The 27990-nt window shown below is 41.8% G+C and overlaps 1 protein-coding gene and 1 long non-coding RNA gene across 5 annotated transcripts in view; both read left to right on the top strand.

Moving 5' to 3' along the window:
- The window catches only part of LOC122464586, a 24265-nt gene extending 23212 nt beyond the window's left edge, over positions 1-1053 (top strand). The window contains exon 3 of the long non-coding RNA XR_006288765.1: positions 849-1053. This is a non-coding gene — a long non-coding RNA (uncharacterized LOC122464586). The remainder of the gene's footprint in view (positions 1-848) is intronic.
- FBXL7 (F-box and leucine rich repeat protein 7) overlaps positions 1-27990 on the top strand; it is a 311069-nt gene that overhangs the window by 158652 nt on the left and 124427 nt on the right. The gene's annotated exons all lie outside the window — the stretch shown is intronic.

The following is a 27990-nucleotide window of genomic DNA, read 5'->3' as shown; positions in this document are numbered from 1 at the left end:
GTTGTACAGGTTTAAAAGAGTACACTGGGTCCCAAGGAAGTGGAGAATCAGGCCCAATGTCTATTCCCATCAAGAAAGCATATGTTAATGAAGTGGTTATTGAGCACTAAGACTGAGTAAAACTTCAAAAATCATTTTAAATGACCTTAAAGACCTTCCTGAACAGGCAATTCTTCAATGGCCATTACTCTTCAGTTCATCATCATCATCACTACGTCCACTCACTAGTGTGAATGGCATGCACGCTGCAGCATTTATGGGGGCATGCAGGGCTCATTGGAAAACACCACCTCTAGCAGTTTCCAGGAGATTTCTGTTTTGTTCTTGCTAGGTTACATTGGATCAACAGTGTATGTAAGAAAGAGGAACTTCAGTGTTAAAAGACTGACCAAACTATTTGTGCATGAATGTAAAGCTGTGCAGTAGAACAAATTGAACAGATATGGAGGGCCGGCCCTATGCATTTTGCCAGCCAGGGCAGATAACATTGTCGGTGTCGCCTGCAAAGGAGCTGAGGAAAAATAGCTGAGCAGCTTAGTGATCTGGCACCCTCCCTTTCCCCAGAAGTTGGCATCTAGGGTGACCACCCTGCTTCCCTCCTCCTAAAACTTACAAATGTAGAATTATGTATGAAAATAACTGCATTCAAAAATAAAACAATGTTAAACTTTAGAGCCTACAAGTCCACTCAGTCCTACTTCTTGTTCAGCCAATCGCTCAGACAAACAACTTCGTTTACATTTTCAGGAGATAATGCTGCCTGCTTCTTGTTTAGTGTCATCCGAAAGTGAGAACAGGTGTTTGCATGGCACTGTTGTAGCCAGCGTTGCAAGGTATTTATGTGCCAGATGCGCCAAAAATTCATATGTCCCTTCATTCTTCAACCACCATTCAGAGGACTAGCGTCCATGCTGACGATGGGTTCTGTTCTATAACAATCAAAAACCATGCAGACCAATGCATGTTCATTTTCATCATCTGAGTCAGATGCCACCAGCAGAAGGTTGATTTTCTTTTTTGGTGGTTCAGGTTCTGTAGTTTCCGCATCGGAGTGTTGCTGTTTTAAGACTTATGAAAGCATGCTCCACACCCTGTCCCTCTCAGATTTTGGAGGGCACTTCAGATTCTTAAATCTTGGTTCGAGTGCTGTAGCTATTTTTAAAAATCTCACCTTGGTAACTTTTTTGCGTTTTGTCAAATCTGCAGTGAAAGTGTTCTTAAAACGAACAACATGCTGGGTCATCATTTGAGACTGCTATAAGATGAACTATATAGTAGAATGCAGGTAAAACACACAGCAGTTTTACAGTTCTCCCCCAAGGAGTTCAATCACAAATTTAATTAACGCAATTTTTTTTAACAAGCGTTATCAGCATGGAAGCATGTCCTCTGGAATGGTGGCCAAAGCATGAAGGGGTACACGAATGTTTAGCATATCTGGCACATAAATACCTTGCAATGCCAGCTACAAAGGTGCCATGCGAACATCTGTTCTCATTTTCAGGTGACATTGTAAATAAGAAGCGGGCAGCATTATCTCCTGCAAACATAAACAAACTTGTTTGTCTGAGCCATTGGCTGCACAAGAATTAGGACTGAGCGGACTTGTAGGCTCTAAAGTTTTACATTGTTTTTGAATTATGTAACAAAAAAATCTACATTTGTAAGTTGTGCTTTCACGATAAAGAGATTGCACTATGGTACTTGTTTGAGGTGAATTGAAAAATACTATTTCTTTTATCATTTTTACAGTGCAAACATTTGTAATAAAAATAATATAAAGTGAGCACTGTACACTTTACATTCTGTGTTGTAACTGAAATAAATATATTTGAAAATGTAGAAAAACATCCAAAATATTTAATAAATTTCCATTGGTATTCTGTTGTTTAACAGTCCGATTAGAACTGTGAGTAATCACGATTAATTTTTTTGAGTTGAGTTAACTGATTCATTGACCACCCTGATTTCATTTTGTGTGTCTTGATCCAAATGTTTCATGTGTTGGTGATTTTTAGAGGGAAAAATTCAATTTTTTGGTTCAAATTGGACTAATTTTTTTTCTAGATTTTTTGGGGGGGCTCAGCCCCCATATCAAAAAATAAGTTGTTTGCTCAGCTCTACTTAGGACAGCCCTTGCATTTCAAGTGAGTAGATGAGCCATGCTGAATTTGGAGGAATGCCTACATAGGCAATGATCTAACAGGGTCTCTAAAGGAATTGTGGGTGACTCCACCACATTTTTTTCTGAGGTTCCCACGGGAACATACTACTCTCTTGCTTTTCAAATAGGTGCAGTGCCTACCTGGCCCGCTGCGACAGCCTCAGGGTCTGTGCAGAAGGGGAACAGGGCTAACATTTCTGGTGGCGTGAAAATGGAGGATGGCTCTGCTCTCGGCTGATTTGTGGATGGCTGCTACTCAGGGTCATAGAGGAAGATTTTGTCCTGTCTCAGTAAGATTAGGCTGGTCACTTTTTAACTTTGACATAGAAAATGGCTTTGAAATTCAGTGCCAAAAGTTAGGCACTCAAGTTTATGTGCAACTTCAAGCACCCACTTGAAAATTCTGGCCTGTGTTGATTTAATATAGTAAAATATTTTTATGAATGCGAGGTTTGTAACTCATATTTGATATATAGGCTAAATGAAACACCTGAACTACTTGCTTTACAACAGTGAAACATCCTAGATGTAGTGCTTTAAGGCTCGGATTTGACTACAGTTGGATGGCTTTGAAAATTCTTGTTTAAATATAATGTGTAAGCATGGAGTTCTCAGCTTTTTTACAAGCTCCTGTAATTCCCCTTTTGTCCAAATAGCTGAAACTTGGTCAAGGAGAAAGGGAAGCAAATTGTAATGAAGGGGGCAGCTTCACTCCTGAGTTCAGTTTTTTGGCCTGATATGGCTTTGGGGAACTTAACTACTTCCTTTTTAGTTGCTAGGGGCTTGTCTATGCTACCGTGCGGGAACATCTAAGATAAGCAACTTCAGCTATGTGAATAGCGTAGCTGAAGTCGATGTACTTCGATCTACTTACCGCAGTGTCTTCACTGCAGTAAGTCGACAGCTGACGCTCTCCTGTCGACTCCGCTTGCACTTCTCGTTCTGGTGGAGTACCGGAGTCGACGGGAGAGTGCTCAGCGGTTGACCCCCGCTGGATCAGTCATTGCCCGTCGATCCGGCGGGTAGTATAGACAAACCCTAGGTGTTGTAAGAAAGAGGGAGAGGAGTCTAACTTGCTGAGCAGGATCCTCAGTTCTGTCATTCACTGAAGAGCTGAACTGTGGATGATCTGAAACCTTGTTCTGCCCAAAAGGAGTTATATGGTGGAAATTTTGGTTTGGTCCTCTGCTTTTCCACAGTACCTTGGGCACGTCACCCATTCTCCCTGTGCTACAGTTAATCTGTAAAATGGGGGTGGTAATACTTCTGCACCTCACGGGATGTTGAGAGCTTAAATATATTAAAGATTGGGATCTGCTTTGACACTATGATAATGGAGGCCATATAAATACCTGTCTTTGAGCTGCATAGGGAATTAATAACTGTAGTGAAGGCAGTAGGGCTAGGACTTCTGTATGCACGGCAGCAAATGAGATTAAGGATGGTACAGAGTATTCTGTACAAAGTAAGTCAATTCCAGCATTTCCAGAACTAAGTGCAGTAGAAGAGCCGACGAAGGGTTGGAGTACTCATGGGGACACCAAACACGCTTTAGCAATAAAAATATGTGAACAGTTTTCATTGATACAGGACTGCGTTATGGGCTGTGAGACAAAATCAATGGATACAGCACCCAGTGAGATAATAAACTTGAGAATGTCTCTATTGTAAAATTATGGGGAATGAAGAGTTTCACAGACATGGAATTGCACTGTCACGTTAATGTTTTGCCATCATTTAAATTCAGGCATTGTTTTCCCTGACAGAGCTGTTAAGTGTGTTTAGAGAAGTGAGGGAGAGCAGGACGGGACAGTATTTCAATTTATAATTGGCAGAAGGCTTTTTCTGTTACAATAGCATGTGCTTTATAATGCTTGTTGCTGGAAATAATCCTCATGTCAAATAACTTTTGTCAACCATGACGTGCTATCTTTCTCCAGCACTCTACCATAGATAATGGAAAAAAAAAATGAGCAGATGGCTTAATTTAGTAATTTTAATCCTCTTTGGTGAATCTTATGCTTTTATTTTACTCTTTTGAAATTGCAGATTTATAATTCAATATTTGAAAGCAGGTTCTGGCAAACATAACAAAATACGCCTTCCATTACTTCTACGGATGTTTGTTTTTCATCTCCAAAACACTTCATTTTCTTAAATGTCAACTGTGCATGTTCTAACCCAGTCAATAGCCAGCTGCTGTTCTCTTGTCTAATGAATACATATTTGTCAAACATTTTTAACATCCATTTTTGATGGTGTGGAGAAAATCAACCTCTCTTCCATGAATGGGACAGTTTCAGGTGACACAAATCCACCTGGCTTGGGAACTCAAATGGCAGTTTGCTTCTGTGAAGCACTGTCACATGTCATGATGGTGACTAATAGATGCTGCTGTATCTGGTGGTGGCTCACAGCTTCAGCACCTTTTCCTGCTCTGCATCCACTATGGCTTTTCTGATGCTTGAACCTTTAGAGCTCAGTATTTTTCAGTGTGCCATGGCCTGCTGTGAGTTAAACATACTAATCTCTTTTACACACAGCATTTAAGTTGTGTTTCTGCTCTGCAGAGTGTTTCTGAATAGCAACATCGTGGGGCTTCGTGTTTGTCTGAAGTGGAGATTTTCAAAGGCATAAATACCAGTTAGACACCCAATTCCCATTGAACTGTTTTTCACTGGGAATTATGTGGCTAACTACTATTGGTGCCTCTGAAAATCTTGCCCTCAGTGATTTCCAAGCAAATTTTTTTCCAACTGCCCATCCTACAAATTAATTTGGGGATCTGAAAATCAAGTTGGGTTCTTTACTTCACCCACATTACCAATAATAAAGGCTTTGCTGGCTAAACTTATTCTCTGGTTACACTTGTGCAGTACCACAGTGTTTTACTAATGCCCCAATGACAACTTTGCCTGTCCTTCCATGTGGGTCTATAGGTGTAACTGACTGGAATTTAGTAAATACCTTATGATGGTGCTGAACAGGTTGGTATATAATTCAGCTCTTTTCATCTTGGTTGTGTTTGGTTTTACTGCTTTTACTCCTGTCCTTTTGTCATTACAGTGTTGAAAGTGTAACAGAGCTTATCTGAATAAGAAGGGACCAGTTTTACATAGCAACTTTTCAGAATAAAATTGCACTTCAATGTTTTACTTGTGTTAAGATCAGATTCTCAATTTTTTAGATCTTTAATTTTTAAGAACTCCTTAGACAGGGAAGAAATTTGATTGCCAAATACGTGCATAGTCAAGCAGTGGCTAAAGCTTACTAGGTCCTAATCCTCTCCTTCACGATTCCGAATCGATACATGAATGAGCCCTGATACAAACAACTATTTTGTTTTGGAAACAAATGAGCCTACAGCAGTTTCTTACAGATTAGCTAATATAGTGAATAGACGCTGTTACATGTCACTTTGAATTGGGGTGGGGGTGGAATAGTAGCCACCACAAAAACTGTAATTCTGCCCAGCTGGTCGGGGTGATTCCGCCCCTTAGTCTTTCAAGATAAGTACATGGAACAGTCTGAAGCTGACTTTGTGCAGGTGCCGTCTGCTTTGTATGGTTTGTAAAGATCTTGTGACCCTCTTCATAGGGGTAAGAGTTGTACTTGGTCTCAGAGCACATTGTAACAACAGCAGAAAATGACATTTGTCAGTTTTTTTTCTGCTTCCGGTTCCAGATTTTCACAATCAGGTGTATTTTATGAAATAAATGAGACAGAGACTTTCATCACAAGAGAGGAGTCTGTTTTATTTCCCTGGCACATTTCCTCAAAATGTGGAATGTTTCTAGCCCTAAACTATAGGAATTTTGCTCTCTAATAGGGTGTTTTCTAGACAGTAGTTGGAACTGGGGTCCTATGATGGACTTTGGATGGCTGATTACTGGCTCCTATCAAGCCAAGAATATGTTACTAGAAAATCCTTATTTTCCTTAGTGAGACCCAGTCTGTTTGTTTGAAATAGAACAGCCGTCTGGAAATGTGCAACTCATTGAAATCTGAAGTGAAGGAGAGACTGTCTTTTTTTCCCCCATCCTCCACTGTACACCAGGCCCCTTTATTTATTTCTCTTTCTGGTGAGTTTATGTATAAGTGTAATATGGAGTTGCTTCCAAGCTTTTCTCCTTTATTCATTACATATTTTTGTGTGGAGTTTTGTCAGAGTGGTTTAATACTACTCTTTTCTGTAAAACAGCATAAAAATGCTCTGGTGTTGACATGGAGTCTATCTGCATAATTTCTACAGGAAAAACTGACCTAATACAGTGCAGCATAACCTGTTTTAAATGACTGCCCAGGGACCAGCAAAAATATGCTGTCTAGTACAGGGTGGCTTTGAACTAAAGGTCAAGCCAAATAGTAGTGGGAACAAAAAATATGTTGGAAACATGGATCATGCATACTTGTTGGGAATCTTTGAGTCTAGAACATGATGATGACACTATGTATAATACTTGTTGCCTGTTGAATTTTGTGACATTGATACAAGAAAACATCTTTTCATTGTATTTCCTGTGGTATGCTCAGACTCCTGTCTGTACTGTGACACGCACAAGCCACAAGGGAATATTACTCCAAGGGAGGTCTGAAGATTATGAGAAACATGCCTATATTTGAGACATTTTTTTAAAAAGTCTGTTTTATATATACATACACTATGGACCAATGGCAAATATCAAGTCCTGTATACATTGCTGATATCAGCAACATTTGGTTCTTATTTAGCAATAAAGATAATTCCCTGTGTATCAGCTAACATTATATAACAAAACAAGTAGAAGAGCTGGAGGTTCACTGGTATGCAATGATAAATTGTTACAGGAGAGCAAGCAATACCATAAGGAGCTCAAGAGTTGAGTAAGTGACTAAAAATTCTCAGATTACTAAACATTCTGCAGATGTATTAGAGAGATTAAAATGAGGACAACAAATTGAAGACTGAGGCATATATGTACACTGAGCCAACTTTTTATCTAATTTTCTTTTTGGTTAATTACACAATAATGATTTGTTGAAGCAAAATTGGAGCCACAAATAATAAAATGTTGAGACCCTCCTCTGAAATGTACAGATACAAATATTACTTGCAGCCATAAATCAGGCATTTAAATGTCTATTTCTATTACACACACATATAGTGGGTTGCATCTACAAATGATTGAAGGCTGGGTTTTTTTGTCTGTGGTTTTTATTTTTAGTGGCCGCATGTGGGTGAAATCAGGCCATAAGTAATACATTCTGCATGGGGTTGGTAGCTCTGAAAACAAAGGCATCCTATCATGTCTTGTATAACTATTAGATCTTAGCTCAAAGTATATTGCATAGGAAATATTTAAGTGTAGCTAGATGTTATTCTGTGCACCTCAGGTGGTGTGAAACAGTATTGCCAACCCCACCAACATTAAAAAAATGTGACATTTGCTCCAGAAATCCTGATTCCTTAAAAATTTAATTTTGTGTTATAGGAGTCACTCAGAATACATTATCTTTTAAAATCACTTTGGTTACTGAAGGATAGCTACTGTGACACCAATTTTCAAAAACGTCTCCAGAACTGGCAGTTACAGGCCAGTAAACTTAGCTTCAGTGCCAGGCATTCCCTTTGAAGCATCTGGCATTGGACACTGCCGCAAGACAGATCCACATTGATCTTACCCAGTATGGCCATTCTTATGTTCTTACATAAGTACTGATGTCTAAAATTTGGCAAATAGTGATACCTTCAGTGATGAGTCAGTGTTATTCTGCAATACCCAGATTAAGAATTATATATTTATTTATAGTAGTAGTCTTTATCCCAAAGGGTCCCAAAGCAATTTCAAACTATATTGGTGGTAAAATGCATCACTTTAGAAAGCTCTGTACAAATACTAACTGATTAATGCATACAAAAACTCCATAAGGGAGGAGGTGATATTATCCCTATTAAAAATGGTGTAATAGAGAAGAGACAGAGGATAATGCATTTGCGCAAGGCCATAAAATAAGTCTGTGTCAAGCAGAACTGAGAGAAAACTTGAGTTCCTGTTCCAGGTTTGCTTGACCGGGCTATATGTTATTTAGGGTCCTGAAATTACTTTTTGTCCTATGCTGGATTGAAGACCCCTCTGGGATAAAGCATGGCAACTGTTAAATGTTGTACAGCAATACAAACACATTGCTGCAGGACAGATGTGAAGAAAACTATAGTAAACGAAAGCTACAAAGGGTGCAGCAATTACCTATGCAGAAGTAGGTTTTTACTGATTTTAAAAGTTGGCCAGGACACACTTATCCTTTTGAAAATATTTTGCACTTTTCCTTTGTAGATCTCAGAGTTCTTCACAACACTGAGTAAACCTTGTTACTCCCATTATAAAAATGGGGAAACTGAGAGAGAGGTTAAAGACAGTGTTGAAATTTAAACCACTTATAGCACTCAAATATTAGAGGTAGCTTCAGTGAGAACTAGGGGTGCTTGGTATCTCTGGATATGGGGCCATTATTCAGTGCATACATATGTGTTTGCAAGGTTTCTTGTACATTAATAAACAGTCAATGTTGCTACACATAGCACACTTAGAAAAATCATGAAAAAGAAATGAACGATTTTAATCCACTTTACTGTTACATACCGTCAAATCCTGCACCCCCAGGCATGTACTTTTTCATTGATACACACCACAGATCACTCACCACAACCTTAACTATGCCCCATCAAGAATACCAGCTTTCCAGAACTTCCTTTAACAATTGATCTCCTCCCAAAAAACCAGACTACCTCACAACCTTGCCTTTTGCATGTTCTTTTCATGACACAAGTTACCCCCTTCACAACACAATTAGCTGTGAATTTTGGAGGGATTAGTGTAGTAAAGATGGTGCTGGAAATTTAGCATTTCTGGGGGTTGGGGAGGAGGAGTTACAGTTGTGACATGTAGGTCTTTCTTGTATGGTTGTAGTAGCAGAAAGATGCATGCCTCTGGGGATGGAGGAATGGAAGGTGCATATTGTTGGATGGCTTAACTTTTCATTTCCGTTCTTTTGTGGTTTTGTGTCAAGCGTGTTGCTACCTAAACCATTTGACAACCAGGGCTCTTGTGTATTTTCCTAAGCATTAGATGTCACAACTGCAAACATATCTATATGATCCCTACTTCTCTCTTCAACTCTTAAATTCCCCAACTGAACAAATTTGGCTGGTGGCAGTCACAGGTCAATAAAACTTGCCATGGGTTGTCACACAGGAGTTCCCCCTAGAGATATCTAGGCAAAACTTGTCATGTCCCATGACTGACTTAGTAACAGAGCTTGGAGTTCCACAACTTGGAGAAGTTAATCAACCAGTTTCCCACTGCCCCATATCTCTGCAGTTCATATGGGCTCAGGAGCACAGAATGGAGAAAACTGATATGTAAATTCCAGAGAGCAGAACTTCATTACTGGGCAAGCCCCTGAGTCTAACAAACTTAAAGTGGCTTGCTGCATTGGGAGCTTCTCTATGTGGAGGATGATGAAATTTTGTCTTGATTTACTGTGACCTACCAGACTGAAGAGCTGTGTCACCCCTGCCCTGTAACATGGGGTGCCTTTTACAATACTTTGCTGCAGTAGCCTCCAGACTGAAGAGCTGTGTCACCCCTGCCCTGTAACATGGGGTGCCTTTTACAATACTTTGCTGCAGTAGCTTCCAGCCTGGACTGCTCACAAACACTTTCTAGCCTGCAAGTCACTCCCAGCTCTGTCTCTGTGTCTGTGCTGAAGCCAGCCAGCCACACCTTGGCTCTTACCAGCCTGGGTTATACTGCAGGGTGACCTCAAGACACCCTCTACTCTTAGATTTTCCTGCAGATATGTATGTCATGTACTGCCCAGCTCTCTCCTGGATAATACAAGTTTATATAAAGTCCATTATTACTCAAATAGAAATAATAGGCACACAACTTGCCACTCCAAATGAAGTTTCCCAGACACTTCAATTTAAACACACTGGATTAGATAAAACAATAAAACAAGATTATTAACTAAAAAGATTTTAAGTGAGCACAAGTAGCGTGGCATAAAAGTCAGAAATGGTTGCAAGAAAAAAAAGTTAAAATGCTATTGGCATCTTAGGGTATGTCTACATTTACCATTCAAAGTGCAAAAAGTCCCTTTTTTGTGCTAAAACCGCGGGAGCATCTACACTTGTTAATCAGAAGTTTCACCGCAAAAAGAAAACCACCTTCACGAGAGGCATATAGCTCTTACCGCTGTTCTTTTTGCGCTGCTGTGAAAATGAAGACCTGTTCTAGCAGCATAAACACGCTTTGGCCTCCGGAGGATATCCCACAGTTCCAAAAATGACCACTCTGGCCAGCATGTCCGCTGCTCTGATGCATGGATGTCTGCCCCTCCCCCTGTAAGCCCCGGGAAGTTTGAAGCTCCCTTTCCCTTTGTTTATAGATGTGGCGGGGAAAGCAGCCAGACAGCAGGAGGTTTAAAAAAAAAATGCCACAAAGAAACCAGGAAGTAATGGGGCTCCTGAGACATGAAGCAGGACAGCATGAGGCATGAAGCAGGGACCCAGAATGCCTTCCGCTCATGCCCCCCTTCCAAGACCTATCGAGAGAGCTGCACTGTGGAATAGCTGCCCTACAGCACTGCTCTCATCAGCGATGGAAGTGCTGGTAGTGTAAACACTCCCTGACGCCTGAGGAATTGACTGAGTACACAAACCAGCGCTTTCCTTTCACTGGTTCCCTATCACCAGTGAAACTTACAGTGCAAAAACTCTGTAAGTGTAGACAAGTGTAGTACTTAACAAACTACATCAGATTCAAGCAAAGTTTCTCACCATGTGCTTTCAGTGGTCTTACTGACTAAACCCTCTAAGTCAGGATACTTTTTCTCTCAGAATCCAGTGAAGCTTCTGTTGCTTCAGGTGCTGAGAATCAATGGGCAGAGAGAGGCGGGGTGCTTTGGAATATTTGTTCCAAGGCACCCTTTTTATAGTTTCAGTGCCTCCTTTTTATAGTTTCAGTCCCCCTCTTGAAAAACATTTCCAAGTGGGTCCCAAGAGACAAAAATAATATGGGGAAGGATGTTCCCTGCTGCTTTTTTTTCCCACCTGTTTAAGCATCCTTTGATTCCTTTCATGCTTGATGACTCTGTTTACTGCTTAAATGCAAATTAAGCAGAGCACATATTCCTTTGTTTAAAACTGACCTGTTTGTCAACTTCGGATTGGAACATGTGTTATTGCCACCATAGAGTGGAATCTTATAACTTTACATACATCGCTGCCACACCTATTTTATCAGGATGATACTGATCAGCAAAGTATAAGTTTTCAAATAATACCTTACAAGGCATACTTTGTGCAAAGATGATTACAGTAGTGTGTTGGGTGTGAATACAAGGGTACATTCTGTCACCCTTACACACTGTAGCTGCATTCAGTACTATGGGGCTGAACACAGTGTAAATCAGAGCAGAGTTTGGCCAATAGTTGAAACAATAAACCCATAACTAGCCAAACAAACCATGGGATTGATCCTGTGGTAAAAGTGCCATTGACTTCAGAGAGAGCAGCACCAGACCTCGAAACTAAACCAATCTGAGTTCCAAAGAGCATTACCAACTTGCTTTGCAAATGATACGGGAGTCATGGGAGCCAGAATGTCCTATGAAGACCACTTTAGTGTCCAGTAGGGGCTCCCTTCCTGCTACTGGTTCTAAACTCTGCCCTCCTTGTCCTGGGTTGGAGTCCCCTTCTACTGCCTTTGGTGTGGGAGGAATTCACCCACAAATCACTCCATCATTGTCAGTAACTCAACTGTATCAACAGCAGTCATCTTGTTCGATATCAGTCATGGATCGGCGTGCTTCCCAGTCCAGAGCTCCAACTCCTAGCCTGTTGGATGCTTGCAGCAGCTGGATGGGTCCTTGATGATGAGCTGGAGGGGTTTTAGTTGGGAGCTGAAGGTGACAGCTGGTGGCGTTCTGTTATTTTCTTTGTTGGGCCTGTCCTGTAGTAGGTGATTTCTGGGTACTCTTCTGGCTCTGTCAATCTGTTTTTTCACTTCAGTAGGTGGGTATTGTAGTTTTAAGAATACTTGATAGAGATCTTATAGGTGTTTGTCTCTGTCACCTTCAGCCCCCAACTAAAACCTCTCCAGCACATCGTCAAAGTTTTACAACCTATCCTGAAAAATGATCCCTCACTTTCACAGATCTTGGGAGACAGACCATTCCTCGCTTACAGACAGCCCCCCAACCTGAAGCAAATACTCTCCAGCAACCACTCACCAAAAACACTAACCCAGGAACCTATCCTTGCAACAGAGCCCGATGCCAACTCTGTCCACATATTTATTCGAAGGACACCATCATAGGACCTAATCACATTAGCCATGCCATCAGGGGCTCGTTCACCTGCATATCTACCAATGTGATATATGCCATCATGTGCCAGCAGTGCCCCTCTGCCATGTACATTGGCCAAACCGGACAGTCTCTACGTAAAAGAATAAATGGACACAAATCTGACATCAGGAATCATAATATTCAAAACTGGTAGGAGAACACTTCAACCTCTCTGGCCACTCAGTAAAAGATTTAAGGGTGGCAATTTTGCAACAGAAAAGCTTCAAAAACAGACTCCAAGGACAAACTGCTGAGCTTGAATTAATATGCAAACTAGATACAATTAACTTGGGTTTGAATAGAGACTGGGAGTGGCTGGGTCATTACACATATTGAATCTATTTCCCTATGTTAAGTATCCTCACATCTTCTTGTCAACTGTCTAAATGGGCCATCTTGATTATCACTATAAAAGCTTTTTTCTCCTGCTGATGATAGCTCATCTTAATTAGCCTCTTACAGTTTGTTTGGCAACTTCCACCTTCTGTGTGTGTGTGTGTGTATGTATGTATGTATGTACATGTATGTGTATATATGTCTTCTTACTATATGTTCCATTGTATACATCCGATGAAGTGGGCTATAGCCCACGAAAGCTTATGCTCTAATAAATTTGTTAATCTCTAAGGTGCCACAAGTACTCCTGTTCTTTTTATATCCTGTGTTCAGCTGTGACTTAGCATGTGATAACCAAGTTTCTTCAGGTGGAAAACTGCAGTTCTGGTAATCATTCTGTCTGGGTTTCATTCCAAATGTCATATTGCTATACTGAGTTCATTTTGATTTAATATAGGATTCTTAAATATTTTCTTAATTTTTGACATGGACCTGGCATGATGTGGGAATTTTTTTTTACATATGCCAAAAGCTAGCTAGACTAATCAGATTTGGGGGATGATTGACAATTAGCTATTTTATTTAGTTCCAGTGACATATATATATCTTAAGACCATTCAGGATAGAAGGAGTACATCTCTTGAGGAATATGATTCCATAAGACGACTAGATAACTTGATTAGCAAAGCTGTATGGCAGATGGGAAGCTCAGTTTCACAAAGAATTTTGAGATTTTGAAATTTGCCTGTGTTATGAATGGGAATGAAAACAAAAAAAAATTAATTTTTCCCAAGGAAAACTCAGATTTTTGCTTTGGATCCTTGTGTTTTGATTTTCAACTTTTAAAATTATATACATTATAATACAAAATGAAACAGTCATTTCAAAACTGAAAATTGAAATGTTTCATTTCAATATTGTTGGATGTTTCGACATTGTTGGCACTTTCTTCTGGTTTTCTTTCAAAATGAAATTCAGATAAACTTGACTTGAAGGTCTTAAATTTCAACCGAAACACCTATTCCAATGGACTCTGGTTTCATCAAAGTTTCTCCAACTAGCTCTGACGATTTCTGAAGGACCACCCACTTTAGCTTTTCTGTTCACTGAAACAGGAACTGATATATTGAAGGAACTGTGGATCTGCTGGGAGCCTGTCTCAGAATTGGGACCATTACTAGCTTGTGATGAAGAAATACATTTCTCCATCTCTTTTCAGCAGCTGAATGTTCTGGGATTTCAGTAAAGTCACTTTGAGGCTGTATGGTGAAAAGCATCTAAAAGTAAACAGTGGGCTTCCAGAGAGCCAAAATTCTCTCTGGAAATAGCTTACTACAGAAAAAGGAGAGAAGACTTTCTCAGAGTAATTCCCTATAGGTCTAGTTGCATAGCAATAACACTAGGGCCATCTCTTCAGTTTCCCTTGAAGTTTTGTATTTATATGTAATGATAAGATAGCAACACTCAGAGGCCAAAAAGTTTTGCAAATCAATACAGCAAAGGAAGGTCGTACAGGTTATTGTAATAGAGGTAGGCAGTGATTTAACAGGAGTTACTTGGATGTCAATCCCGATTTAAGTTTAGGTTATGGTTTGAAGTTGACTCTGGAGTAATACTTCAGTTAAAATTCAATGTAATGAAAATCACATGAGATTTTATCCCCCAATGATGAACTTTCATGTTATCAGCTAATCATATGCAATTTCTGCCAGTTTGAGACTACAAGATGTGTATATCATGAGTAACTGCATGATCTTATTATTGTACCTCTTCCCTACTTCTCCCTGCCCTGCGTTTTGCTCTATTGCCCTTACTAGTTATGTTGTGTCTAACTTAACTGGCAAGAACATTTGTCCCAAATAGCTATGTTCTTCAGTGTTATGTCTGCCAAAATGACCTTTTTATTGTACGATTTTAGGTTTAATGTTAAACTTTTTACCACTATGACTCTTTACCATTTAAGTATCTCCAAGAGGATTAAATTTGTTCTAATGAAATGTTTTGTTTTATCTGGGTTTTGACAGGACGACTAGGTCTCTGCATAGATCTGAGGTTGTATATTCAAAGAATTTTGGCTCTCTGGAAACCCACTGTTCACATTTAGATCCTTTTCATTAACTTTATCTGCATGTGTCTAAAAATCTTTATTACATAGATTCAGATGGCTTCTTTCTAAAGATAAAATTGCTATTTCTAGTTTTGTAGCTCATTCTGTTAACTATGCAAATTCTTTCAAGATGGAAAGTTTTAGCCTTAATTATAAACAATGCTAATAATATTTGTATTGCAGTACTGTCAGGAGCCCCAATCAAGGGCAAGAACTGCATTGTACTAGGCACTGTACAAACACAGAGCAAAAAGATGGAACTGCTCCCAAAGTGTTTACAGTCTAAGTGTAAGACAAGAACCATGTGGAGACCGACAGAATGGAAAGCACAGGAAACAATGAGACAATACTGGTCTTCATGATAGGTAGTGGTCACAGCACACTAGTTTCCGAAACATTGTCAAGTTATTTGTAGGCATCAGTGCAAAGGAGAGATTTGAAGTCACTTTCTGCGCTGCCTATAATAAACTTAAGAATAAGTTAAGCCTTGTCAGAGCCTGTCTTATACATGGTATCAGCTGTACTGTTGTCAAATTTCCTTGAAGTTTACCAAAATGAAGCGTGAAATTAGAGTGAGTAGGATAAGAAACGTGTGTTTTAAACATGCCTTTTGCACTCCATCCCCCATGTATGATGAGACACAAAGGGAGCCAGCCAAACACTGCATGTTTCAGTATCTTAGAAACAAACAAAACAAATCTACAGCACAACCTTCGCTGTGGACCATCTCTAATATGCAACCATTTACAAGTATCCACAGTGTTTCAAGTACTTGTTTTGACCTTTAATTAAACACGAGGCAACAGATTTTTGCTGGCTCTTTAGGTGGTGGTTTAAGTCCGCTTCACTGTACAAGCTTTCCTGGAGAATCAGACCAGAGTAGTAGTTTTCTGGTCAAAAAACCAGATGTTTCTCAACACCTGTGTTACATTGTCAGGCAGTGAGGTCAGGGATCTACTGAGGATGGAGAGAGAAGTGGGACTGCGTGAGGGAAATGGAGAAGGGTACGATGAGTGTAGGAATTTCAGTAATATTTTTATGGTCCAGATGTGCACCTCAGTTTCTCTCTGCTCTTTGAACACAAACATTGAGTGTAAAGGGGAATGACTGAGGGCGGGAAGAATGTCAGGTAGTCTGACTTGGTATGGAGGCACCAATCAAGAGTTGAATAGAACCTACATAAATCAGTGGAAGATCCTAAGTTGACCAGGGAAGTGCCAGGGTCTGGACCATTAACACTTAACAACTGGGAAGCCAAGGCAAGGCTGAACATGTGAATACAACATGGTTGGAGCTGGAGACAGGACAGGTGAGAACAGACTGTTCAGGTGGGGCGAGACTCTGACAGAGAGAGAGAGAGAGAAGATGGATCCCAGAAAGAAGCATGGCCTGATGAAGCCATTGCTTCTTCCACTATGGACTCTGCCTTAAACTGGGCTTTGCCTGCTAACCTAAGGACTCTTATGCTGTATTACAGGTGACTAATAAATACTGCCTTGCTTTAAAAGAGCTGCTCTGTTCACTGCAAATACTCTGTGCATAGCATTGCTCCCAAAGGGAAAGTCTCTCTACGACAGTTTTTAGTTGGACTTGCTATTGAGAGGCAAGGTGAGATAGGGTGCTGGAGCCCACAGGCTCAGTCTAGGAATCTTTGGGTATGTCTACACAGCAGTAAGGCACCCGTGTTTGGCCTGGGCCAGCTGACTCAGGCTCATGGGGCTCAGGCTAAGGGTCTGTTTAATTGCAGTACAGACATTCGGGCTTGGGCCGGAGCCCAGGCTCTAGGACCCTGCAAGGGAGGGAGGGTTCCAGAGTCTGGGCTGCAGCTGGAGCTGGAATATCTACAGTCTCCCTTAGCCATTAGCAAGCAGAGCTCCGTTCACACTTTCATAATTCTTGGGAGTGGGAAATGTTGCCACGCTAACCTCTCTGGATCCATTAGGCTTTCTCTTCACTTTCTCGCCCCCTGACTCCCCATTCCCCCTCCCCCCCCCCCCGTTTGTTTTTTTTATCTGGGGGTAATGAATGCCTGTTAGCTATCCTGCTGTATAATCCTGTTGGAGACCAGGTGCTGTAGTTCTTACTGCAAGGTAAACTAGGATATCTGCCCTGGGTGGGGGTGCATAGTATTAGTTATCCCAATGTAAAAACAAAAACAACCCCCCCACACACACCTACCTTTTTTGCAGTGAAGCCATAGCCTTAGTCACATTTACGTACACCCTTAATCATGAGAGTCAGCTTTTCAAAGAGATCATGGTTTGTTCTGGAAATTCAAACCCTTTGTTTTAGGAGCTTCTTGCAGACACTCTTCCTTGCCCAGCTGCAGGCCAGCCTCCTCTTGCAGGTCCCAGCACAGCCCACCCTTTAGCTCTCTCACCGTGCCCCCACCGTATTCTTAAAGGGGCAGCTTCCATTTCTCATATTATATAGATATCCTCACTAATAATAAAAATACATACAATAACAAACAATTATTCAAAAGTATTGATAAATATAAACAATAAGCGTTAAGAATCTGTTTTTAAAACCTTTCTTCTAGGGACATTCGTGGGCCTGCCCGTGCCTGCAAGGTCATGCTGCATGGGGGGGATGCCATTTTCAAAAGTGCACGGCCCTGCTCCTGCCAGTCTCTCGCACGCTGCATGTGTACAAGGTCACGCTGGTGGAGGTAGAGCAGTACACTGTTTGAAATAACATCTCCCATCTGATACCGGGCAAAACCACATCTGGTTTTGTCCCACTACCGGACAGGGAACAAACCAACCAAAAAGAGGGTTGTCCAGTATAAGGGATGAGGACCTTACATTTACATAGAAAGCAATGTAGTGATTAGAAACTGAGTCCCAAACAGCTTTAAAATGACGTATAGTAATAGGTCTATTCTAACTCTGCATTTTGCAAAGTTTTATTTTTCTTTATCTGCTCTGGTAGCCTTTTCTTCTCTCTGATTTCTCTATTAACAAGATACCAGTTTGCCATTTTGGTTCAGCAGGAGGTATGGAGTTGGGGAAAGTGTGCAGACATCTTAAACACTATGAAGTTAGGCTGGCTGGAAGTGAAAAAACCAGGATGTGGAGTGGAAATAATTAAAAGCACAAAATTTACTTAGTTTCTGAATATGCAAACACCTATTCATATGACTTTTTTTGAATGAATGCTTCAGATTTTTAACATGCTGCTCTGAGACTATCAAACTTGGGTAGCTGATCCCATATACAGTTATGGAGGACAAAGGTCATTAATGTCCAAAGGGAAATATTAAAAACTGAAAATAAACCTTTGGTAGATTAATTTGCTGATTCAACTATCAAAATGACTAGGGTGTGTGTTTGCTGTGAAGTAACATGGTGAGTAATATAGAGCTCTGTAGCCTTTGTTTAGAGACAACTATCCTCTGACTTTATGATGGGGTGTGTTCACACATGATATTAACAAAACAGGATCTGCATACGCTGCCTTGTGCCTATTTAATTTGTTCATTAGAACATCCAGGCAGTGTTTTGTGGTGTGTGGGGGGCTAACTGTCAGGGTGAGATTTCTTTTTTCACACTAACATAAGCACTTAGTTTCATATAAAATTAGCTGCAGTTTTTTCTGTTATTACCCTAATGTAAGGTACTTTGTGACAGTATCAGCCAATATAATAAACTGAACCATTCAATTAACAGCATGTATATGAAATATATAGAAACTGTGATAAAATGTGCGATTCAATGCATGTATTAACTAATCAGATCTCCAGTATCAAAATCTCTTTTTAGAAAGCCTTGGATTGTTTTTTTGTTACTATTTTTCATATCACACTACCTTTAATGCCAGTTTGCCTTACTGCCATGACTCATAATTGTACCTGCCTTGGAAAGCAAGGAAAAATATCAGTGTTACAATCAGGGCCCAGACGCTGCACGTGGAGAACAGGGGCTCTAAACCCCAAAGAATAAGCAATTGACTCAACTGCTTGTGGATGATGATGTGGTGGTGGTGGTGATGTATAAACATATATCAAGTAAGAGCTTTTATGAAAGCTTATAATGTTCTGAACTTGCTGGTCAATAGGAGATGTGTATACAGGTTATGGTTCTGCATGTATATGTGTAGAACATTTTAATTGTGGTGCAACTAAATCATCCCTTCACAACAGGGAGTGAAGCAATCGCATAGGGAGGGGCAGGCTAATTGTTTACACAAAATTAACACCAAGCACCCAGTATTGTTCAACCCAGGAAAAGACAATCGTGGCCTATTAAAGCTAATGGAAAGACACTGAAACTGAAAAGAAAGCCTTAGTTTTCCAAGAGCTGGGTTATGGGTATGTCTACACAGTCGACATTAAAGTGCTGCCGCGGCTGTGGAGATCTCCCAGCGCTGTAATAAAACCTCCATGAGGGGACTAGCTACCTGCGCTCTCTACACTGCCATGTTACAGCGCTAAAACTTCCTTCGCTCAGGGGTGTGAAAAAACACCTCCCTGAGCAATGCAAGTTTCAGCGCTGTAAATGGCAATGTAGACAAGGCCTGAGTCTACACTACGGACCTTACTGCAGCACAGATGTACCGCTGCAGCTGCGCCACTGTAAGGTCTTCTGTGTAGCCGCTCTATGCTAGTGGGAGAGAGCTCTCCCGTTGGCACAATTAAACCCGGCCCAACAAGCAGCGGTAGCTATGCTGGTGAGAGATGCTCTGCTTTCCCACCAACATAGCGCTGTCCACAGTGACGCTTTTGTCGGTGAAACCTATGTCGGTCAGCAGGTTGTTTTTCACACCACTGACCGACAAAAATGTTAGCGTAAACAAGCCTTAAGGAAGGAGGGAGTCCCCCTACCCACCACCATTCTGTGTAACTGTGAATTGCCATAATCTGAGGTAGGCGGGGTGGAGAAACAAACAAACTGCAAACCCTATTAAAAGGGAAGAGGTTTGAAGTGAAGGCTATCCAGAGACAGAGGGGCGCAGCATCTAAGCACAGGGCTGTCTGTGAAACACTGGATCGTCTCTGGGACAGAAGGCATGCTGGGAAACTGTTCAGAGGTAATAGGTAACTTGTATTAGAAAAGGAAACTGAGCTAATATAGAAGTGTAAAGCCTGAGGTTGTCATTGTTTGTTTTGTGTGTCACTTGTGTGTTTGCTTTTCCTTACTATTTCACTTTTGAATCTATGATTTTTCTATTAAATAAATCTTTTGTTTATTTTTACTCCAAGCACGTCTCTAGTGTGCAAACTGGAGAGTATTTGGTAGCTAAGAACTTGGGGGATGGATTGGAGTGGGGAGGATTCAGGACCAGAAGTGCTATTGGGGTCACTCTGCAAGGAGTAACTAAGTGGGTGTGATCCAGGGTGAGACCTTTACAACTGTAGTCTAGCTACTGGTGTCAGGGTTCTGAGCTATAGTAGCATACCCTTAAGGCACCCAAAGTTAAAAGGCAGGTGGTGACAGAATCCCATACTGGTCTGGGTGGTCCCCACAGCATCACAATCATTAATGTTTAGAAGTTTCTAAAATACATCATCTCCAATAGCTTTTCAATAAATCATAATGTTGTGATTTTAAGGTTTCATATCTCACACTATACCCATGCTAGAAACATATGGCTTGTAACATTTAGACAGGGGCATGACATACTTCCTGGCGGTATAAAATGGCCTTCATGTTTCGTGAGACCACTGAATCTTAAATATTTAATTGACCCAGGACTGGGTCAAATAATTTTCAGAGGAGATTACCTGTCAGTAGGGACACCAACATGCATGCATTTATACTATTTCTGTATCCTAGTCATTATTTGTGAAGTGTGTGTCAAATAACTTGTCTCACTTCCCTGGATTATGTGATGCTAATAGGGTCTGGTCTACCCTAGAATTAAGTCAATGCAAGGCAGCTTACATCAACCTAACTATGGAAGCGACAACACTTAAATTTCACTTGCGCAGACATAGCTAGCCCACTCGACCAACTTAATAACTCCACCTCCACAAACGACGTAGAGTCAAGGTTAATGTAGTTAGATTGACACAGAGTCGATTTAGGCGCTGCATGGCTTATGTCAACTGTTACTGGCTTTCAGGAGCCATCCCATACAGACAGAACAATCGATACATGAGCTCCTGGTGAGGACGCACACCACCGACACAAGCAGCAAAGTGCAGGCGTGCAAAAGCTATGTAATTACTGTAGCGGCTATATACCAACCTAAGTTAGGTCTAGGGTGACCAGACATCCCATTTTTAAGACCTCCTGCAGGTGTCCAGACTTTTTCTTAAAAACAAGCAAATTGTCCCATATTTTCTGTCTCTTCTCTCTCTCCCCGCCAGTACTGGCGGTCCTGCTGCTGGCTGGATCCCTGCTCGCCAGCCACCTGTCCACCAGCAGTGAGTGGGGCGGGGGGGGGTTTCCAGTAGCCAACCATGGGGGTGGGTGTGCAAGACTGGTGGTCGGACAAAGTGCAGAGTGCGGAGCTGGACGTTCCCCCTGCTGGTCTGTCAGTGCAGTCCCCACTGTGTGCCAGCCCTCAGCCAGCCAGGCCCTGCCCCCATTCCTGTTTCCAGACTCAATGCAGTGGCTGGTGAGTGCGGGCAGGTGCCAGCCGGTTACGTGTCTCCTCTGCTGCCCACTCCTTAGCCCTTTACATGCTCCCCTTCTCACTGTCCTCTCCCTGCTTTGTCCCTTCAGCCTCCCCTGCAATGCCCAGCCCTGCTGCTCCTCGATATCCTCCCCCGTGGGATGCATCCCACTCCCAGCGCTGTGCGAAGAACCAGCCCCTGGTTGGAGCACTCTGCTCACCAACAGCCTGGCAGGCAGGCTTCCTTCCTTCCCCCACTGCCTGTGGCTGGGCTGGTGTCCTGGGAAAGCCCAAGACCTTCTGGCTTGGGGTGCTGGCCAGGAGTAGCCAAGCCCTGCATGTGCCAAAGCCCACACAGCGCTGTCACAGAGAAGCCTCTCCACCCCTCAGCCAAGCTCTGGAGTAACGGGGGCCAGGACTCTATTTCCCGCATGTCTCACAGCATGTTTGTGCCCCGACCCTGCATACTCCACAGTAGCCCCCGAGCAGGGGCTTAGCACCCTCCTCTCCCACTCTCAGTTCTGCCCCCCGGGAGTGCGGGGCTGCCACTTCTCTGGCTAGGTTCGCTGAAGCTCCTGCAGTCCGATTCACAGTGCATCCTTAGGGCTTATCCCCTTCCTGCCCGTTCTGTAGCCGGAGCACAGGAGCTGGCTGGGTTATGTCAGTGGCCAGCAGCAGCCTGGAGGTGTTAGCTGCCTTTCAACACTGTGCAGGCAGGAAAGCACAAGCTGCTTCCAGCCACAGAGGAGCGGGCTGGCAGGGGGAAGAGATGAGCTCTACAAAGACATGGGCCAGGTCATCCATCTTCTTCCCCCCCGCCACTGTGTCTGGAAACAGTTCCTGTCCACCGTTGCCAACTTTCACGCGGTAAATAAGCACCCTGACTGTCACAATAAGCCAAAAATCAAGCTAATCCCATTTCAAAACAAGGTCAAAACAAGCCAATCCCTAAGAACCCCAACACTCTATGTGACTAGATTTCCCCACCCCCAGTGTGCAGTCTGGGACTGTGGTAGGCCCGCTGTGTACCCCTGACTCTCTCTTCCCCCCTTGACCCTGCTTTCTGGGAGCTGATAAAAATAAATAAATAAACGATATGCAACAAGCCAAACAAGCTACAAGCCAAAAACTAGCCGACAAATAACTCACAAGCCAATTAAGCCAAAAAGAAGCCCAATTTCTGTGTTTTTTCCGTGGGTTTCGCATGTCTGCTCCAATCCCTTCCTTCCCACACAGTGCCGACAGACTGCTGCTGGCCACATTCTGGTGTGAACACCTGGCAGAAATCTAGGGAGGGGGACATGTGGCCCTGCATCCCACCCCCACGTGTTGCCTCGGGAAGATGCAATGCCAGGTACCAGGAGATGTGGGTTCATCCTGGGGACCCAGCCAGGCATGGAGGGCGGAGAGTGCCGGGAGGGGAAGGGAGGGTTGGTTGGTCACCCTCCCTGTATGAGAGAGGTGTATGGGGGGAGGGGTGTCACCTCTCCCTGTGTGAACCCTAAAATCTTAAAGATAAGGTAAATAAAAAGACTCCAACTATGCAGTATTTCTTTTTAACAGGGGCTCAGTCAACTTGATGTTAATTTGAACGTTTGTACTGCATAGTTCTGATTGATTGCCATTGAACTTTCTTGAATACAAGTAACTTACCAGGTGTCCCATATTCAGCATAGGGAAATATGGTTACCCTAGTTATGTCGACTTAATTTTGTAGTGTAGTGGTGGCCTTAAAGAGCTTGTAATATATTGGACAGGGAGGTTGAATTCCATTTCCTATACGGTAACATTGTGAAGCAGTCCTGTGACATGCTGAGTGGCCTCCACTTCCACTAAAGTCAGTGGGGTTTGAGAACTGTCAGCACCTAGCCAGGAGGCACTGAGCTCCTGCTAGGACTGGGTCCAGAGTGATTGACTTCTTCTCTTGCCTTTTTCTTCTACCTCTTCTGAAGCAAAAAAAGGATGTGAGATGTGCAAAACCAGCCAGGGACATGATGTACAGGAACGCTGCCTTGTTTTTTCAAGGTGACTCTGGAAAGCACACAGCTGCAAGCATGTTGCAAACAGGAGAAGAGTAGAGAAGGGGAGAGTGTGGATCACGTATCCTTCCTCCAGAGAGTTATGACCCAAAACTAGCCTGCATTGTTCATTGTCTTGGATAGGTGCTGTAGAAGTGCAAATGAGGGGAATGAGATGTTATGAGAGGTAACATATTACGTTGATGTTGGAAAGAACCTGCTTCTTCAATTTCCTTTCCTCTGCTTCACTGTGTTGCTGAGTAATCTGTAGCATTAATCTTCTGAGTAGGTAATTTCCTCCTCTCTCCTTTTAAAAATAATTGTTTGTAGCAGTCTGTGTGCCAAAAATATTACTGCTTTATGTCCAGGATGAAGACAGAAAATAGCAGGGACACCGCAGCCATCCGGCACAGTGGCAGCAAGCATTGCTTGTATTGTGTGTACATGGAATTGAGTTAAATGGCTGCTTTTCTACTTAAGAAATCATAGCAAGAAATGCACAGAACACTTGTACAAAGCTTTCCTTTTATAAACAGTGAAACAAATTTATCCCTGGTGTGACTCCACTGACTTCGGTGAAGTTATACCGAGGCATGAATTTGGCCTGCTGTCCAAGGTAGAGGGGAGACCCATATAACTAGTTACTTCTGTTTCTTGGTGTGCTAAGCAGTAGGAATTTCCACTACTTCATTTATCTGTGTCAGTTCTCACAAGACCTTGTACAATTAAGTCCTGACCCATTTGGAGGCAAGCTTGTAAGTTGATGATAAAAATAAGGAATCAATCTACTCTTTTACGGCAGATAGTATACAAACTGCATATCTGATGTTTTTGAAGAAAGTTGTGGGACACTCATTGCTAGATAACTTTGTTGAAATTCCAGGTGCTTTTCCTCATGTAGATCATAGCCAGGAAGTTTATTCATTAACAACCCCCCCCTCCCCAACTCTTTGCTATTAATTTTCCTGGGTATTGGAAGGAAGGTAGAATCTGGCTAAAAGAGGGGGTTACTTGACAAGATGCCAAAAATGAATTGTGATTAAGAGATGGGGTGATTTTCTCCCCCAGTTGGTCCTTTTCTTCTCAACAGACTTGCAGTGCTGAAAGAAACTCTCAGATTTAAAGTCTCTCTCTCTCTCTCTCTCTCTGTTTTAAGGAAACAGACTGAACAGCTAGTAAAAATGCTGAAGATGACACAAGATTAGGAGTAGACATGTCCAGAGGGTAAAAGTCATACATAGTACTGTAGGACAAGATGAACTCTCCTCTATTACATAACATATTTACTTTTTGAATGAATAAAAATAGTCTTTCCTAACTCTGAAAGTATGATCAGTACCTGTAGTTTATAAGGAATCTCTCTCAAGTGCTGCTGAATTAATAGCTGAACAAATGGGGCTCCTTCTGAAATGCGTTAAAAATCTCTTCCTGTTCCCTCTTCGTTTTCCTACCTCCAAGCCATCCTGTGTTCACTTAGAAGTTCATCAAGAGAGACTGAGTTAACGAGCATCTTCAGAAGTAAGAAGGCAGGCTGAAGGGTTGAGGCAGTTATGTCATAGATATTTTAAAGGGCATGTGTGTGGACTTGTGCTCTCACATGTGAAATTTATCTGAAAAACATAAGACTTCAAAAGTCCATATATCAAGTTATCGAAGCTAGAATTAGTTACCCCTTTTTTACTTAACAAATGTATTTTACTTAAAACAATTAAAATTCACCCAAACAAAGCTCTGTATACCAACTGTAGTAGTATATCAAAGCTAATTTGAAATATTCTTGTTGTCAGCATCAGAAGGTTTTTCTTTACATGCAGGAAAATTTTTCTCTGCACCAATCTTATGTATTCTGGTGCAGCATTGATTTCTTAGTATGTACCTAAAACCACTATGCTTTTCTGCAGCATGAGGGATGACTTTATTTGGAACAGTACCCTCTATCAGATGTTCTAGGGAAGCAGGCCCTTTATCTAAAAGTCTATTAGATGGTCTTATTACTGACCCAAAGGTCCCAAGTTGGAATCCCTAATCTGCCGTTTAGTAGGATGTGTATGCACACACGTGTGCACATTTACTGTGTAGTTAAGAATTGCTGCATGTTTACTATGATGAATTAGCATTGTTTTAGAATCTGCTCCACAAAGAGGAGGCACATTAATTTGGGTGGCTTTTGAATGATCATTGTACTGTGTCCTTGAAAAGAGGAACACATTCTCTGTGAATGAGATTCATTGTGAATAGAGAGCTAATTCGTCTCACACTGTAAGTCCCTTTTCCTGTTGCACAGTATAGAAAGATCTACTTCCCGAAAAGGCAAGCATCACACATCTCCTATGGCTTGGACAGGAGGCTCATTTTTGTTGCATGGTTACATGTTGCCTCTATGTAACTATAATGGCTTAACACCACAGTTTACAGTAGTTCTGCTATAGCATTGTAGAATACTATAAGGGACAGCCTTATCTGACAGCCTGCTGTAGACAGGAATCATGAGCAGTCCAAAAAACTTACAGCAACCTCTCAGTCCATGTATGTCTGGCAGACAGCAATCTGAACCATATCCCCAGTCTAAGAGAACCATCCAAGAAACTTTAACGTGGCAGACAGTGGGGCTGGTTTTGCTGCTTATGTTGTTCTCACTGCTGGCTTCAAGCATTGCATTTTAACTGTGGAAACGATGTACAACAAAAACACCACCATCTCCAACCACCAAATATATTAGAACCAGATGACACATTTGGAAGTGATTTGTTAAACTAAGAATATTACTGATTCACTGAAGACTGTTTTATTTTTCTCTATTCATCACTGCACACCTTGTCCAACTTGATATTAACACTAACATCAATATATGATGTCAGTATACAATAAGGTCATATCAAAAACTAATACATACACACACACACACACTAGTGGTTGCAATCACTGAACAAAATGAAAAATCAATGGGGTGTGCTTTAGGTAAACTTTTTGCCTAATAGATATTCAGAATCTAGGACAGAATAGCATGACCTCTTTGTCCGAGGAAGATGTTGGGGCCAAAATACAGTCTTGTATCAATACATATTATCACAATCACGCTATTTAAAAACCAGTACTCCTTTTCTTTTTGCGAATACAGAGTAACACGGCTGCTACTCTGAAACCTATTTAAAAAGAGTGCAGCCAACTCACAGCTTCTCCTTTCCTTAGGTCTAGAAAGGTATTCCCATTGTAACCAAGTCTTTATCACTGTGCTGATATCACTGGAGAAATGGTGCACAGATAATTCTACAGTGCTGATGTTTTAAATAATTTCACAGTGGAGAACCCACCTTTTAAATAGAGAGATTCTCATGGACATCTCCCCTTTATCTTTTTCGTCAGTCATGATCCATTTACAATTGCTTACATAACACATATTGGTATTTTTAATTGTTTAATACAAAATGTTTTTTCTGCTTCCTGAGGTAAAATAATTAGTCTCCTCTTGTTCATTTCCTCTCCCTTTCTCCCCCAACCCAAATCTGGTTTGATCCTCCCCTGTTTCCTGGTCCCCTGTTCTGACTCATCTATGCATGCTTCCCTGGTGCTTGGCCTTCATCATCTCTTCCTGTACATGCAGCCCAGCATCCTGGTTTCTTTCTTTTGTTCCCAAAGAGCAGCTGTTTTCTTTCCTCCCTTTCGCCATACATCAGTGACCCACTAATGAAGGCAGATAAGCTGACTGCTCTTCCTTGTTTCCAGTATTGCAAAGAGGAGCCTGGATGGAAACAACATGCTAGAGCAAGTTCCATGTGAACTTCTAGCTCTCCAGAGCCCACTACTGTATTCCCCCAGATTGAGAACTAGTGCTCTAGTACTATTGCTGTAAGACTGCTAGGAATATCTGTTGTGCTTCACAGAAAAATATTGCTTTGAGCATTTATCAAACTAGCATTATGTTAAAAGATGTCTCCGTCTTCCCCACCAAGCTCCACTGAGTGCTAGGAATGCCGTGAGGGTGTACAGCAAGGGAGCGAGTTATGGCTTCCTGATCCAGTGACACAGTCTGCACACTCCCTGTCCTGCTCTAACTTTTGCCACTTGCATGAAGTCTCTAAGGCCTGGATGCACAAAAAGACTTAGGCCTTGTGATGCTGAGTGTTACAGCACCTATCTTTTAGGCGCCTAGAAAATTGCTGCGATTCAGAAAGCCCAAGTTAGGTGTGTAGGCTCCTTAACAATGAATAGGGAGAGGTAAGCACCTTAGGCTGAAATTCACAAAAGCCAGTATGCTAGGTGGGGAAGTGCCTAAATTAGCCAATGGGAGATCCTGACAAGAGGGATGTGTGCTAAGCCCCACCACACTCACAGAGATAAGTTCCTAAGTCCAGGTTGTAGGGAGGCACCTGTGTCTGCTTGGAATCCACAACCTGTAATCCTTCTGCTGGAGT

Source organism: Chelonia mydas, chromosome 2 (genome assembly GCF_015237465.2).
Source record: "Chelonia mydas isolate rCheMyd1 chromosome 2, rCheMyd1.pri.v2, whole genome shotgun sequence".
Lineage (NCBI taxonomy): Eukaryota > Metazoa > Chordata > Testudines > Cheloniidae > Chelonia > Chelonia mydas.
This window is presented reverse-complemented; position numbering and strand designations above follow the sequence as displayed.